The sequence below is a fragment of the Rhinoderma darwinii genome, chromosome 3, assembly GCF_050947455.1.
Source record: "Rhinoderma darwinii isolate aRhiDar2 chromosome 3, aRhiDar2.hap1, whole genome shotgun sequence".
Classification (NCBI taxonomy): Eukaryota; Metazoa; Chordata; class Amphibia; order Anura; family Rhinodermatidae; genus Rhinoderma; species Rhinoderma darwinii.
The window spans coordinates 183,817,002-183,829,523 of NC_134689.1; positions in this window are offsets into that span (position 1 = coordinate 183,817,002).

Genomic DNA, 12,522 nt, shown 5'->3' on the forward strand with positions numbered 1-12,522 from the left:
ACCAAATGGGGTAATGAATGCTTGACGTCATGTTTTTCTATTAATTCTATTTCTCCCCCTGAGGAGGTGAACACGCTACCTGAGTTTGTTCAGGACTTCGCTGATGTTTTCTATAAGGAGGCCTCAGAAGTGTTACCCCCTCATAGAGAATACGATTGCGCTATCAATTTGGTACCAGGAGCTAAGTTCCCTAAGGGTAGGATATTTAATCTCTCTTGTCCCGAACGTGAAGCCATGAGAGAGTATATCCAGGAATGCCTGGCCAAGGGTTACATTCGCCCCTCTACTTCTCCGGTAGGTGCTGGCTTCTTCGTCGTTGGGAAGAAGGATGGTGGTCCTAGGCCATGCATTGACTACCGAAACTTGAATAAGGTCACTGTGAGGAACCAGTATCCCCTTCCTTTGATTCCTGATCTCTTTAATCAGGTTCAGGGGGCCCAATGGTTCTCTAAGTTTGATCTACGGGGGGCTTATAACCTTATCCGCATCAAAGAGGGGGATGAGTGGAAGACTGCGTTTAACACGCCCGAAGGTCATTTTGAATACCTCGTCATGCCCTTTGGGTTGTGTAATGCTCCCGCGGTCTACCAGAATTTCATAAATGAGATTTTAAGAGACTACCTGGGGGTATTTCTTGTAGTGTACCTTGATGACATACTTGTGTTTTCCAAGGACTGGTCCTCCCACATTGAGCATGTCAGGAAGGTGTTCCAGGTCCTTCGGGAAAACAAACTGTTTGCGAAGACCGAAAAATGTGTGTTTGGGGTGCAGGAGATACCATTTTTGGGTCAAATCCTCACTCCTCATGAATTCCGCATGGACCCCGCCAAGGTCCAGGCTGTGGCGGAATGGGTCCAACCTGCCTCCCTGAAGGCGTTACAGTGCTTCCTGGGGTTCGCTAATTATTACAGGAGATATATTGCTAACTTCTCGGTCATCGCTAAGCCTCTTACGGATCTCACTCGCAAGGTGGGAGTGGGGGCTGTCTTGTCCCAGGGTACCAGGTCCCTCACCCATCTCCGTCCCTGTGCCTACTTCTCCAGGAAGTTTTCGCCCACTGAGAGTAACTATGATATTGGCAACCGCGAACTCTTAGCCATTAAATGGGCATTTGAAGAGTGGCGCCACTTCCTGGAGGGGGCTAGGCACCAGGTAACGGTCCTTACCGACCACAAGAATCTGGTTTTCCTAGAATCTGCCCGGAGGCTAAACCCGAGACAAGCTCGATGGGCGTTATTTTTTACCAGATTCAACTTTTTGGTTACCTATAGGGCTGGGTCTAAAAATATTATGGCTGATGCACTGTCGCGTAGCTTCATGGCCAGCCCTCCTTCGGAGGAAGATCCTGCTTGTATTTTGCCTCCAGGTATAATCATTTCCTCTATTGATTCTGATTTAGTCTCTGAAATTCCGGCTGATCAAGGTTCAGCTCCCGGGAACCTTCCTGAGAACAAGCTGTTTGTTCCCCTGCAATTCCGGCTAAGGGTACTTAGGGAAAATCATAACTCCGCACTATCTGGTCATCCGGGCATCCTGGGTACCAAGCACCTCATTGCCAGAAACTATTGGTGGCCTGGGTTGCCTAAAGACGTTAAGGCCTACGTCGCCGCTTGTGAAGTTTGTGCTAGGTCCAAGACTCCCAGGTCCCGACCAGCGGGCTTACTACGTTCTTTGCCCATTCCCCAGAGACCTTGGACCCATATCTCCATGGATTTTATCACCGATTTGCCTCCATCTCAAGTCAAGTCGGTGGTGTGGGTTGTAGTAGACCGCTTCAGTAAGATGTGCCACTTTGTGCCCCTCAAGAAACTACCCAATGCTAAGACGTTAGCTACCTTGTTTGTCAAACACATCCTGCGTCTCCATGGGGTCCCTGTCAATATTGTTTCTGACAGAGGGGTACAATTTGTTTCATTGTTTTGGAGAGCCTTCTGTAAAAAGTTGGAGATTGATCTGTCCTTCTCCTCTGCCTTCCATCCTGAAACTAATGGCCAAACTGAGAGGACTAATCAGTCTCTACAACAATATTAAAGGTGTTTTATCTCTGACTGTCAATATGATTGGGTCTCATTCATTCCCCTCGCCAAATTTTCCCTTAATAACCGGGTCAGTAACTCGTCAGGGTTCTCCCCCTTTTTCTGTAATTTTGGGTTTAATCCACGGTTTTCCTCCGTTTCACGTGGTAGTTCCAACAATCCCGAGGTAGAAGTCGTTCATCGGGAACTGTGCACAGTCTGGGCCCAGGTTCAGAAGAACCTAGAGGCGTCCCAGAGCATACAAAAAACTTAGGCAGATAGAAGACGTTCTGCTAACCCCTTGTTTATGGTCGGGGATCTGGTGTGGCTATCGTCAAAAAATTTGCGCCTGAAAGTCCCGTCCAAGAAGTTTGCTCCCCGGTTTATAGGGCCGTACAAGGTCATTGAAGTCCTCAATCCTGTCTCCTTCCGACTGGAGTTGCCCCCATCTTTTCGAGTACACGACGTGTTTCATGCTTCCCTCCTTAAAAGCTGCTCCCCGTCCTTTGCTCCCTCGAGGAAACCTCCGGTCCCTGTTCTCACCCCTGAGGGGGTAGAATTCGAGGTGGCCAAGATTGTGGACAGCAGGATGGTCCAAGGCTCCCTCCAGTACCTGGTCCATTGGAGAGGATACGGGCCTGAGGACAGGACGTGGGTACCCACCCGGGATGTTCACGCTGGGATATTGGTCAGGAGGTTCCACCTTCGTTTCCCCAATAAACCAGGTCCACTTAGAAAGGGTCCGGTGGACCCTCATAAAAGGGGGGGTACTGTAAAGGATCTGCCAGGCACAGCTTCTTTATCAACGCCCATAGGTAGTCAGTCTGCACCTGCTTCTAGGTCTGTGAGACTGACTGCATCTTCCACCACTCAGGATGGCAGGCTTAGGAGTGGGAGAGCCTATCGCAGCCTGGCCAGACGGAGCTAGCTCCCACCCTCTGTCTATTTATACCTGCCTTTCCTGTTCCTCCTTGCTTGTGAATCTTCTCTGTTGGTTTCCTGGCCCTGCTGCAGCTTCTTGTACTATTTGTCCCTGCTTCGTATTGACCCTGGCTTGCGGACTACTCTCCTGCTCTGCGTTTGGTACCTCGTGCTCTCCTGGATGAACGTCAATAAACTGAATAAACGTTGTGTGGTCGTCCCCATTTTTTGTAACCAGCCATATACAACACAGCAGCAGCAGCCTAGCATTACTAGGGTGGGAAGGGCCACTGTTTTTGGCCTTTCCCAGCCTAATAATACCAGCCTGCGGCTGCCCCAGTACCCGACCATCACTACAGATGGTCGGGTACTGGATCGTACCCGGCTCTTCCCGGCACCCCTGGTGGCAGTGTGTACCGGGGTAATAATGGGGGATAGTGTTAGCCTTTGCAAGGGCTAACATTAAGCCCCACCTTAGTAATGGACACTGTCAATCAGCCAGCAGCTATTACTAAGGTGGTAGTAATAAAGTTTTAAAAAATACAAGGACATAGAAAAATATTTTCTTACAATTAAAAAAAATGCACATCCCTCATTAACGATTTTATTGAGAATAAAAACCCGTAATCGAAGTAGTCCTCCAATCCGACGTAGTCCAACAACCGAACCTGTAAAAAAACACAACTACACCAAAAAAATCAGTAACACATAAAAAAGCAAGACAACTATTATTCTAACCTTTCCTGGGTCCAGCGCTGGAGCCGCAATGTCAGCGATCTGGGCCCTATAGCTAATCCTATAATTTGTGATACTCTTCTGCTGAGCCAATGTATCTAATCCTTTCATGTGTGATACTCTTCTGCTGAGCCACTGTATGTAATCCTATCATGTGTGATACTGTCTGCTGAGCCACTGTATCTAATCCTATCATGTGTGATACTGTCTGCTGAGCCACTGTATCTAATCCTATCCATCGCTATAGGTTCGTAGTGCTATAGATATGCTGTCTCCTATATATATATATATATATATATATATATATATAAACGTATAAAAATAACGCACTATTAAGTGCAGATTTTACCTGCGGAATTACCTGAGGTTTTGATGCGGATTTTGTGCACCAAATTCCTCAATGTGTGCGTGTAGCCTTACAGGATTTGCTAGGGATTTACAGCAAATTAACCCTTTACATTGTAAAGGATGAAATACGTTACAATTCTGCAAAATAATAGGCAATGATGAGGATTTAAAAATCAGCAGCATGTCCTAAATTCCATGCAGATTCACATGAGTTAGGGCTTATTCAGACTAACGTGTTAATCGTCTGTGTGAAGGACTTTTTTTAATGGCCGTCACACGGCTTCATGTATTTCTATGGGGCTATTCACACGGTCGTTTCTTTAACGGACCGTATGAAGTGCCTGTAAAAAAATAGGACATGTCCTATTTTTGTCCATTTTCACGGATCCCTCAATACACTCAAGTCTATGAGGGATCTGTGAACACGGGTCCCGCACGGGTGCAAATCGGTCATGAAAAACGGCCGTTATTCAAGCTGATTTCACACACGTTCGTCTGAATATTGCCTTATATTGTAATTTGTAGTGAATTTTCAGTGCGCAATCTGCACCAAAAATAGGAGACAAGTGGCTTTATTTAGACGTCCATGTTCGGCCTGTGTTATACGTACCGTGTATCGTCCATACTTCTCGGACCGACCACAGTTCAGGGAGCCGGGTTTCTAGCATCACAGTTATCTATAATCATAGGAGTCCCACCCTTCCCGTGGGAATACTGTCCCCGGTCCCGTACTGAAAACATCATTACAGTATGGGGCAGTATTCCCGCGGAAAGGCAGGGACTCCTAGCAGCATTGATAACTATGATGCTAGGAGTCCAGCTCCCTGAATTGTGGTCGGCCTGGGAAATACGGCCGATACATGCTCCGTATATCATGGACTGAACACGGCCGTCTGAATAAGGCCTTAGTCTAGTTACACAGTATGGTCAAATCCCATTTTTGTGCCACAATTTTTGCAAAATCACAGCAAAAAACGTGATTAGACCGCACTCCAAGAATATAGCCTTGCAACACTATTTTTTTCATGTTTTGTATCCTTTTTTATGCAATTTTCGTAATCGCGGCACAAATCACGTAGTTTTGCCGCAATTTATCTATAATCTCGGCAAAACTGCTCCATTTTATGATTATGAAAATCGCGGCAAAAAAATTATAGGGAAATTAAAAAAAACAAAACATTTTAACATACTTTATATATTCTACAAGTGGGGTCAGGAGGAATGGGAAGCAAGATGGAGAGAGGTCTACACTCACCAGCCTGCAGGTCCAGTCGGCTGTGTAGAGAAGGACACATCTAGCGGCCCCAGCGTTAGTTACTTCAGAGTAAGGAATGGGCCCTTTAGCATTGCAGGGTCTGTTTCTTTCTCCAAGTGACTAACGCTGTGGCCCTCATTCAAAAGCAGCTGGGAAGCGAGCGGGTCCCTATTTTTACATTATTGTGGCTGGGCCCGTGACGGCATTACCAGTAGTAACTCCCTGATGGTGGCCCTGAAGGCAGGGGACTGTGTGTGGAAGCATACAGGGGGGTTTGGACACTATGTACAGGGGGCATTGTGTGGGGAACGCTCTACAGGTGTCTTTGATTAGAAAACTGATCTGGATAAAATGGATCAGGAACAACTATCATCAAATTTAGATATAGATTCTGCTTGCCCATACTTTCTTAGAAGCTATGCAGAAAGATCTGGGTCTCGTTGACTGGTCCTCCTTCCTGAGCATGGACAATCTTACCGAACAAGAACGTTTAGCACTCCATGAATTACGTAAATTTCGAAATGTGATGATAAAACCTAGCGATTAGGCTTTATTCAGACGAACGTAAAATCACGCGCGTTGCCCGGACCTATATTAGTCTATGGGGCCGTGCAGACATGTGCGTGGTTTTTGCGCAGCGTTGCTCCGTTGCCAAAAAGGCACGACATGTCCGTTGATTCAGCGTTTTCAACGCATCACGCACCCATTGAAGTCAATGGGTGCGTGAAAACAACGCAGGGCACACGGAAGCACCTCCGTACGCACAGCGTTTTTCACGCAACACTTGTTAAGTCTATGTAAATTAGTTGAGCAGACTAGACAAAACAACTACAAACCAGGAAGTGGCTTTTCACTTTCTGAGCACATGCGCACAGTTTAAACTGACATCTGCAGCAATGCCACGTGCGTGCGATGTGGAAAAACTTATATGCTTGGTCCATGACAGATCCCAGTTGTGGAACACGAACGCAGAGGCCTACCACGACCGCACGGGCAAGGAGGTAGCCTGGGATGAGGTCGCGCATAGCCTATTTGGGCAGGAGTGGGATAAAAGTACCACAAGAGACCGCAAAAGCATAGGTAAGCGCTGATCTCAATTGATGCTAATGCAATCGGCCATGCTGTAGTGTATATCCTTGTGTTTCACATGTTCTGTACTGTGCTTGGTCGCGGGTGTGGCACTGCATCATTTATAGGCCAGTGTTTAATGTGTGGTTGTGTTTTAAGTATAGCAACGTTTGGGACAAGTGAAGTTGTCCGTAAGGTCACATGGTCTCATTTTGTTGTCTGTCTCCTGTTCCTATGTCCAGTTGATGATGTTAAAACACGGTGGAGTAGCTGTCGGGATCAGTTCAGGAGGGAATATGGAAACAGAGGGCAAAGTGGGGATGGGGCGTCCAAAAAACGCCCGTATATATATATGAAACAGCTGATGTTTCTCAAGGACATTATGGAGATGCGACCGTAAGTACTGACAGTACATTGATGACATGTGTGTGTTCACTGCATAGCCTGTATAAAAAGCTGTATGGCCCTTGTGGACATGGTCAAAGGAGTAACGCTAAATGTTTCTGGCAGATGCAGTGATAATCTCAATGACACCGAGGAGGAGGCTGGCCATGTGGAGTCGCAGCAGGTCACGGAACAACATCCCGTGCTGCCCTTGACCACCGACCGCACGCAAACACAAGCAGCCACCCAGTTAAGCAACCAACCCCAGCTGCCACCGGGCCTGGACAATCCCCGGACGCCACCAGCCAGACGCCGGCGCACCCAGGTTGCCCCAGCAGGTGCCAACGTGGATTCCAGAGTCCTGGAGTACCTTAGGCGCTGTGCGGAGGAGGATGGATGTGACGCTTTTGGCCGTACCATAGCGCCACTACTTCGGCGAGTACTGGACTACCGGATGGCACGCGTCCAAGGGGCCATCCTTGCTATCATTGACTCTGCCACTCCTCCTAACAATCCACGGCAATGCTTCCAGGTAGTAGAGCAATGGCGTGGATTGCCTGAAGATTGCCTGACCTCTACTGCTCCTCTCCCTTCCCAGCCTGCTCACACCTTTCCACGGCCACAGTACCAACGGCCGATGGTGAGCGTAATGTCACCAGGTCATGTGGTGCCTGGCGAGCGCCCTTTCCCCCCTTACGTCAGACCCCAGCCTCCCTTTGTCCAGGGCCCCCCGGCAGGGCTCAACCCTCAGTATCAGCACCACTATGCTGTTGAGGAACATCCTCAGCAGGCCCAAGGACAGTATAGTGGTGCTGAAATGCAGAGCCAACAGTCTCCCTCACACAGGTATCACGATTTATAGAAGTGTGTAGGCCGATGACGGCTGTTTCTATGTGGTGATGTAAACATGGAAGTCCCAGTTTGTTTATGTAGCATCATGTTGGTGCATTGTATATGTTTTTATGGCTGCTGGTTGCTGGTCACAGTTTACTTTTGAAATAACAGATTAAATGGTTATGCTGTTTGCAAGTCAGATTATATGTGTTTGCCTCCATTTATGTGTTGGAACCCAGGTTCCCCCAAACATTCTTTTATGTAATGTTCACAAATTAGGCCGGTGGAGCAAGAGTGTAGCATGCCATGATTGAGGTATTAGTTTGTCTTTGGTGGTTTACCTCCATTCCTCATATTGCCCTCGCCTGCATTGCAGTCGTGTGAGAAATGGGGAACAAATGATTTTTGTCATGGAATTAGTGACCAAGGGCTAAGGCAACCGGCCTCCCAAGCTAATTCGTCTAGAGGAGACTTAACGTAAAAAGGAAAACCACCAAAGATATAAGCTCGCAACCCACGTCAAGGGTCCTCATGTCTTGCGAGTGCAGAATCAAAATATCCCCTCCCCAAAGAACAACAAAAGTCACAGAAAAATGCTACTGTGGCCCACTAATCTCAACTAGGACAGCCCTCACAGAACATCTCCTGCCATGGCACAGCTCCATCCGGGCTGTCAAAATATTGTGCAAATATGTCGCGTACTCGTATTCCCGATGTTTGCGCCCTTCCAAGTGGAATTAGCAGTGGAATGGTTGTTGAGGAAACATTTTGCCGAATATATTCAGCATCACAACCACCATCATGTATGCGACAAAAATTATGAAGCACGACACACGCTTGTATGACACGGGTGACATTTAGCGGCGTCAGTTGCATGGTGGTGAGGAAAACACGCCATTTGGAGGACATTATGCCAAATGCACATTCCACACATCGGCGTGCTCTGCTAAGCCGGTAATTGAATATACGCCGGCGGTCGTCCAAGCCTCTTCGAGCAAATGGGCGCATTACTTGACTTGTGAGTCCAAAACCCTCATCTGCCATGATCACATAAGGGACTGGTGGTCCTCGCGAGCCAGGCAGGTGGGTCGGCACCGGCACCGAGAGCAGATTGCACATCAGACGATGGCCCATCCGGGATGTACGAAAGATGCGGGCATCAGCTGAGCTTCCATAGGACCCTATATGTACAATGGTAAAACAATAAATGCTGTCGGACAGGGCCAACAAGACGATTGAAAAATACTGTTTGTAGTTATAGAATCGGGATCCGGAGTGGGGGGGCTTCTTGACCCGAATATGCTTCCCGTCTAGGGCACCAATACAATTAGGAAATTGAGTGGTGGTGATAAAGTCTGATGCAATGGAAAGCCAGTGGTCTGTCGTCGGCTGCGGCATCACTGTGGCCTTCAATCGCAGCCACAACACAACACAGGTGCCTGTGACAATGGCCGAAATTGTGCTCACTCCAAGAAGGAATTCGAAATGTAACGAATGATAGCTGTTTCCGGTAGCTAGAAATCTACATGGGCGAGATGCAAAAACACACAACACAAATAAGCGTGCTGGAGGACATGACAACCACACACCAGCCTGTAAGCAGCAATAGTTTTAAACACACATACCTTAACGTCACTAGGAGTCGCTCCTCGGGGGAAATGCAGCGCCGCATATTGGTGTCCGTGTAGGTTATGCCTGCGCGAATCTGCTCCAGTAGAATATCAAAAGTCAACACAGACATGCGGCAAAACGATCGAAATTTCTCAGGGTGGCTGCGAAGGTCCTCATATAGAGTATGAAAATGGCCTTTGGAGCTGCGCTGGGCCACAAGTGGATGAACCCAAATCCTCCCTCTTCTACGGGTTCCCTCCTCAAGCATGGGTCGGCGTTCACCAAATCTCCTAGAAACCATCCATGCTAGCAGCACACGGCCCAGCGGAGTCAAGGGCATATTGTAGTTTTTTTACCTATAAAACCACCCAAAAACAACAAACACGGGCCAAAGTGTGAGGTAACGTGAAATCTTGATGCGAACATGTGCTCACAGCAAGCAGGTGTTGGAGAAGGTGTCTTTTTGTAGGCTGCCCTCTCCATTACTCCACCCTCCGTTGTTTTGACGCGCGTAAAAAACGCATGCCATACGCGCGTTAAATACGCTATCACGCTGCCAAAACGGATGCCACACGCAACTCCAACGCAACCGAAATGGCGCGTTTTTCACGCGCGCAAAAATTCAACGTTCGTGTGAATCCAGCCTAAGGGTGGAAATGTTGTCCTGCTCATGGAGGAATACTATGTGAGCGAGATCAAAAGACAATTAAATACTGACTGTTATGTCAGTCTCACACACAACCCTTTGAACAGTATTGCCTCGATCTTGAATATAAAACTTATGTTTGCCTTGGAAGAAGGTTTGATTGACCGTAGAGAGCATGATTTTATTTTTGGTTTAGGGAACCACGTATCCCAACCATCTGCATACTTCCGAAGGTGCATAAAAACAAGGAACTACCCTCGGGGAGACCCATCATTTCTGGATGTGAAGGACCTACTGATCACCTTGGGAAGTATGTGGATGCAAAACTGCAACCTTTTGTTCGATGTTTGCCTAAGGCCTCATGCACACGACCGTATTTTTTCCCACCCGTAAATACTGGCGTAAATACGGGTCTGGTGTCACACGTATTCGACCCGTTTTGCACCATTATTTACGGACCCATGCCCGTAAATACGGTTCCGGTGTCACCAGTATTCCACCCGTATTTACGGGCACGTTTTCGATACAAAATTGCACTGCACTAATCGGCAGCCCCTTCTCTCTATCAGTGCAGGATAGAGAGACGGGGCAGCCCTTTCCGAGGTAAAAGTAAAAGAAATTCATATTTACCCGGCCGTTGCCTTGGTGACGCGTCCCTCTCTTGACATCCAGCCCGACATCCCTGGATGACGCGGCAGTCCATGTGACCGCTGCAGCATGTGATTGGCCTGTGATTGGCTGCAGCGGTCACATGGGCTGAAACATCATCCAGGGATGTCGGGCCGGATGTCGAGAGGGACGCAACACCAAGGCAATAGCCAGGAGACCGGACTGGAGGAAGCAGGAAGTTGTCGGTAAGTATGAACGTCTTTTTTTTTTTTTTTTACAGGTTGCTCTATATTCTGATCGGAAATCACTGTCCAGGGTGCTGAAAGAGTTACTGCCGATTAGTTAACTCTTTCAGCACCCTGGACAGTGACTATTTACTGACGTCGCCTAGCAACGCTGCCGTAATGACGGGTGCACACACGTAGTCACCCGTCATTACGGGAGCTCCATAGAATTCTATGGGCTGCCCGTGCCGTTATTACAGCCTGAAATAGGACATGTTCTATCTTTTTCAACGGCACGGGCACCTTCCCGTAAGAAAACGGGAAGGTACCCGTGGCCAATAGAAGTCTATGAGCCCGTTATTACGGGTCGTAATTACGACTCGTAATAACGGGAGTTTTTACGGTCGTGTGCATGAGGCCTTAGTTTGTATTAGATACTGGTGACTTACTTAGGAAGATTAGCTTTTTGAGTGTGGACTCCAACTTCCTTTTGGTGGGCATGGATATTTAATCCCTTTATACCTCTATTCCTCATTGTACAGTAAAAGATACATGTTCACTTTATTATATGGGTTGATATGATTATGGCGATACCAAATTTCTATATTTTTTATGTTTTACCACTTCTATATATAAAAAACAATTTATTAAAAAATCAAATAGTTTTGTGTCATTGATCGATGTGGGGAATTATTTTTTTGCGGGGCGAGCTGTAGTTCTTATTGGTACTATTTTGGGGTACATGCGACTTTTTGATAACTTTTTGTTCCATTTCTTAGGGGGGATTCACACGAACGTGTATTGGGTCCGTGCGGGCCGCGTGGTTTTCACGCGCCACGCACAGACCAATACAAGTCTATGGGGCAGTACAGACAGTCCGTGCTTTTTGCGCAGCGTTTGTCCGCTGCGCAAAAAGCACAACATGTTCAATATCTCCACGTATTTCGCGCATCACGCACCCATTGAAGTCAATGGGTGCGTGAAAACCACGCAGGTCGCACGGAAGCACTTCCGTGCGAACTGCCTGTTTCGCGCACCAGCTGTCAAAAGGATAAATGTAAACAGAAAAGCACCACGTGCTTTTCTGTTTAAAAGACATCCAAATGGAGTGTATTTGAGATGAGCGAACCCGGACAACCGAACCGAACTTCACCGGGTTCGACCGAACTCGTTTTGGCCAAAACCGGCAAAAAAAATTCCGGTACGCGACGTCAGGAGATAGTCACTGTCCAGGGTGATGAAAGAGTTAAACTGTTTCAGCACTCTGGACAGTGACTTCCGATCCCAATATACATGAACGTGTAAAAAAAAAAGTTCTGACTTACCGATAACTCCCGGCTTCTTCCTCCAGTCTGACCTCCCGGGATGACAATTCAGTCCAAGTGACAGCTCCAGCCAATCACAGGCCAAGCACAGGCTGCAGCGGTCACATGGACTGCGGCGTCATCCAGGGAGGTGGGGCCCGATGTCAAGAGAGGCGCGTCACCAAGGACGCGTCACCAAGGCAACGGCCGGGAGGGAAGTTCTCGGTAAGTACGAACTTTTTCTTTTTTTTTAACAGGTTTCTCGATATTGTGATCAGCATTCTCTGTCGAGGGTGCTGAAAGAGTTAACTGCCGATCAGTTAACTCTTTCAGCACCCTGGACAGTGACTGACGTCGACTAGACTCATCACGCAGCCGCGCATCATACACGGATGACACACGGAGCTGTCAAGTGATTTTTGCGCGCGCAAAATGGAGCGTTTTTTGCGTGCGCAAAAACGGAACGTTCGTCTGAATCAGCCCTTAAGGTGACCAAAAAACAGCAACTTAGTCGTTTAAATATTTTTTTTTTACAGCGTTCATCGAGCAGGTTAAATAACATTCTATT